This window comes from Babylonia areolata, chromosome 29 (assembly GCF_041734735.1).
Source record: "Babylonia areolata isolate BAREFJ2019XMU chromosome 29, ASM4173473v1, whole genome shotgun sequence".
Lineage (NCBI taxonomy): Eukaryota > Metazoa > Mollusca > Gastropoda > Neogastropoda > Buccinidae > Babylonia > Babylonia areolata.
In genome coordinates, this window is record NC_134904.1 from 7,646,016 (window position 1) to 7,651,015 (window position 5,000).

A 5,000-nucleotide genomic window follows, 5' to 3' on the forward strand; every position below is an offset into this window, starting at 1 on the left:
CTCTCTGTGTCTTTCTCCATGTCTCTCTCTGTGTCTTTCTCCATGTCTCTCTCCATGTCTTTCTCCATGTCTCTCTCCATGTCTTTCTCCATGTCTCTCTCTGTGTCTTTCTCCATGTCTTTCTCCATGTCTCTCTCCATGTCTTTCTCCATGTCTCTCTCCATGTCTTTCTCCATGTCTCTCTCTGTGTCTTTCTCCATGTCTTTCTCCATGTCTCTCTCTGTGTCTTTCTCCATGTCTCTCTCCATGTCTTTCTCCATGTCTCTCTCCATGTCTTTCTCCATGTCTCTCTCCATGTCTTTCTCCATGTCTCTCTCCATGTCTTTCTCCATGTCTCTCTCCATGTCTTTCTCTGTGTCTTTCTCCATGTCTCTCTCTGTGTCTCTCTCCATGTCTCTCTCCATGTCTCTCTCCATGTCTCTCTCTGTGTCTTTCTCCATGTCTCTCTCTGTGTCTGTCTCTGTGTCTTTCTCCATGTCTCTCTCTGTGTCTTTCTCCATGTCTCTCTCCATGTCTCTCTCTGTGTCTTTCTCCATGTCTCTCTCTGTGTCTTTCTCCATGTCTTTCTCCATGTCTTTCTCCATGTTTTTCTCCATGTCTTTCTCCATGTCTTTCTCCATGTTTTTCTCCATGTCTTTCTCCATGTCTCTCTCTGTGTCTTTCTCCATGTCTCTCTCCATGTCTTTCTCCATGTCTCTCTCTATGTCTTTCTCCATGTCTCTCTCTGTGTCTTTCTCCATGTCTTTCTCCATGTCTCTCTCCATGTCTTTCTCCATGTCTCTCTCCATGTCTCTCTCCGTGTCTTTCTCCATGTTTCTCTCTGTGTCTTTCTCCATGTCTTTCTCCATGTTTCTCTCCATGTCTTTCTCCATGTCTCTCTCTGTGTCTTTCTCCATGTCTCTCTCTGTGTCTTTCTCCATGTCTTTCTCCATGTCTCTCTCCATGTCTTTCTCAATGTCTTTCTCTGTGTCTTTCTCCATGTCTTTCTCCATGTCTCTCTCTATGTCTTTCTCCATGTCTTTCTCGATGTCTTTCTCCATGTCTCTCTCTATGTCTTTCTCCATGTCTCTCTCTATGTTTCAGAAGAAGAAGATGAAGGAGGAGGAGGAGGCATACCTCTCTGTCTCTCTGTATTTCTTTGTCTTTCTCTGTCTCTGTCTCTCTCTGTTGGTCTCTCTGTGTGTCTCTATCTCGAGAAGAAGAACAACAACAACAACAACGACAAAACAAAACCACTACCACCACCACCACCATCACCACCACCTCCACCAGCAACAACAAGGAAACAAATAGCAGAGGAAAAACAAACACAGCACAACACAGCACAGCACAGCACAGCACAGCACAACACAACACAACACAACACAGCACAGCACAGCACAGCACAGCACAGCATAACAAAGCACACTACACCACACCACACAGCACAGCACAGCACAGAACAACACAACACAACACAACACAACACAATATATCGCAGTGCAACGCAACATAACACAACACAACGCAGCACAACGCAACGCAATGCAACGGAACACAACACAACGCAACACAATCTAATTTAACGCAACGTAACGTAACGTAGCGTATCGCAACGGACCAGAACACAACACAACACAACACAACACAATACAACCAACGCAACGCAACACATCCCAACGCCAACATGACCCCAGAACCCAGCCCAACCCATCACAGGACACAGATCGCTGATATTCTCTCTCTATTCCAGCCCTAGCCTAATTCACAGCCTCGCCAGTCAGCCACAGCCAGCCACAGCCAGTCAGTCAGCCACAGCCAGCCACAGCCAGTCAGCCAACCAGCCAGAGCCAACCAGCCGGAGCCAGCCAGCCAACCAGTCAGAGCCAACCAGTCAGAGCCAGCCAGCCAGAGTCAATCAGTCAAAGCCAGTCAGCCAGCCAGCCAGAGCCAGCCAGCCAGAGCCAACCAGTCAAAGCCAGCCAGCCAGAGTCAATCAGTCAAAGCCAGTCAGCCAGCCAGCCAGAGCCAACCAGTCAAAGCCAACCAGTCAGAGCCAACCAGTCAGAGCCAACCAGTCAGAGCCAGCCAGTCAACCAGTCAGAGCCAACCAGTCAGAGCCAACCAGTCAACCAGTCAGAGCCAACCAGTCGGAACCAGCCAGCCAGAGCCAACCAGTCAGAGCCAGCCAGTCAACCAGTCAGAGCCAACCAGTCAACCAGTCAGAGCCAACCAGCCAGAGCCAGCCAGCCAGAGCCAGTCAATCAGAGCCAACCAGTCAAAGCCAGCCAGTCAAAGCCAGTCAGCCAGCCAGCCACAGCCAGCCAGTCAGAACCAGCCAGCCAGAGCCAACCAGTCAGAGCCAACCAGTCAGAGCCAGCCAGCCAGAGCCAACCAGTCAGAACCAGCCAGCCAGAGCCAGAGCCAGTCAGCCAGTCAGCCGAACCGACCAGCCATAGTACCATGACTCTTCCACCACTGAGCAGCCTCGCCGCCGCCGTCGTGACGGGGTTTTTCTGCCGGTTGTTCTACCGGCTGGGTCGCCTGGTAGCCGGTTACCCTGTGGCGTTCATCGCGGTGCCGCTGGTGGCGTGTGGAGGTCTGGGGGTCTTCTTCCTGCACGCGCCACACGAGTCCGACCTGGAGGACATGTACACGCCCACGGACAGCAGAGCACGTGCCGACAGGGCCAGGGTGAAGGTCAGTCAGTGGTGTGGCATGAGGTTAGCCCAGGTGAGGTGAGGTGACCTTGACCTGACTTGAATTGCGCGTGCACTTGCACTTGCATGCATACATACATTCATACAAAATCACACACACACACACACACACACACACACACACACACACACACACACACACACACACACACCTACGCACACACACACACACACACACACACACACGACTACACACACACACACACACACACGTACGCACACACACATACACACACACACACACACACACACACACACACACACGTACACACACGCGCGCGCGCACACACACGCACACACACACACACACAACGCACACACGCACGCACGCACACATACACACACGTGTGCGTGCGCGCGGCGCGCGCACGCACACTTATATACAGAGAGACAGCGAAAGAGAGAAAGAGAGAGAGACAGAAAGAGAGAGACTGACAGTCAGATAGAGAGAGACAGACTGAGATAGACGGGGGAAAAAATGAGACAGAGAAAGGCAGAGAGAGACATAGACAGACAGAGAGACAGACAGAGAGACAGAGACAGAGAGGTAAGCGCTTCAAACAGATTCCGTGTCCTATAGCACACAACACCAACCACATTTCCCGCGACATCCATTCCAATCCAGGAACTCTTCCCGGACGGCTCTGGAGAGAACTTCAACCCCATGAGTCTGAACGACCACCCTCTGGGGGCGGCGATCATTGTGCGTCAGACCTCAGAGGACGGGGTCTCAGGACTGCTGACCACTGCAGCTGCTGTCCGCTCCATTCAGAACCTGACCGACCAGGTGAAGAACTTCAGTCTGGTCCTCAACGTCAGCATCGTCGTCCCTCGAAGCAGCAGCAGCAGCAGCAACAGTGGCACGGAAAGTGTGTCTTCCTTAGGACTGAACGTCACCTCTGAAGGCTACGTGACGTCAGCAAACTACGTGGCACTGGAGGACTACACAGACGAAGCAGCCCTCCATCACCACCACGGCCCTAAAGAGTTAGCCCGTGACGTCAAGGTGATGACGATTCAGCGCTTGGTGACGTGGGATGACGTGTGCGCCCGTCTGAGAGGGGAGTGCCAAATCGAAGGAGCGTATATATTCTCGGAAGAATTTCAGGTAAGTGCCAAATTGTATGTTTGTTATTGCTGAGTTTATCTGGGGGTCTTTTTCTTTTTTTCTTTTTGAAGTTGTTTTTTCACAACCATTGAAGTAGCTCGTAGATTTTTTTTTTATACTTATATAAATAGAAATGAAAATGTGTGTGTTCTATACATGTTGATCTTTTGACAAACTCCTGCTATCTATTGATTACACGTTCATGTTACTTTGATAGTTAGCAGTATTTTCTACACACACACAAAAAAAATCCATTCTACCATACTGCCATATCAGGAATTTTAAACTGGATCCCATTTTTGCTTAAATCTAACAAAACTCGTGAGTAATTAAATAGAGTTAAAGAAAAAATTAAAAGAACAAAGTCTTCGAAACAAAACATTACAAAACCAAACACTGCATAACAAAAGAAAACAAAACACAAAACACCACCACCAACACCACCAACAACAACACCAAGAAACCGCAGCGGGTCAGATCTGTTGACAATTGTTTGTATAATTATATTTTGCTGTTCAGTTTCTGTTTGCAAGAGAAGCAATGTGTTGCGAACAGGTCTTGACAATAACCTGATAAATCATGTCGGCCTCACAAGGACATAGAACGTGACCCCGGCACAGAAACCTATTGTTGTTCCCCTTTCCTGCTGCCATGCCCCCAACACCTGTCACATTACATTTTTATAATAAAGCCCATCGTTTAACGGGCTCAACAGCCGAGTGGTTAAAGCGTTGGACATTCAATCCGAGGGTTCTGCGTTCCAATCCCGGTCAGGGTGCCTGGTGGGTAAAGTGTGGAGATTTTTTTTTCCCGATCTCCCAGGTCAACAGGTGTACAGACCTGCTTGTGCCTGAACCCCCTTCGTGTGGTGTACACGCATGCAAAAGATCAAGTATGCAGCGTTAAAGATCCCGTAATCCATGTCAGCGTTCGATGGGTCATGGAAAAAGAACATTTCCGGCATGCACCCCACCTCCGATATCCCCCGAAGATGGAATATGACTGCCTACATGGCGGGGGTAGAAACGGTCATGCACGTAAAAACTCACTCGTGCATACAAGTCGGAGTCGCAGCCCACGAACGAAGAAGAAGAAGAATCGTTGAACAAAATGTCTATATCCACTAGCATGTATGACGGGCATTGAACAATGCGTCACGAACATCAACACAGCGCTAGAAATGGGAACGAAGA

General features: G+C 49.4%; 1 pseudogene across 1 annotated transcript in view; it reads left to right on the forward strand.

The window, feature by feature from the left end:
- The first annotated feature begins 2,326 nt into the window (after window positions 1-2,326).
- LOC143275051 (patched domain-containing protein 3-like) overlaps window positions 2,327-5,000 on the forward strand; it is a 27,693-nt pseudogene continuing 25,019 nt past the window's right edge. Inside the window, exons 1-2 of the transcript XR_013053339.1 lie at window positions 2,327-2,679; window positions 3,325-3,807. The product of XR_013053339.1 is annotated as a patched domain-containing protein 3-like (transcript). The remainder of the gene's footprint in view (window positions 2,680-3,324; window positions 3,808-5,000) is intronic.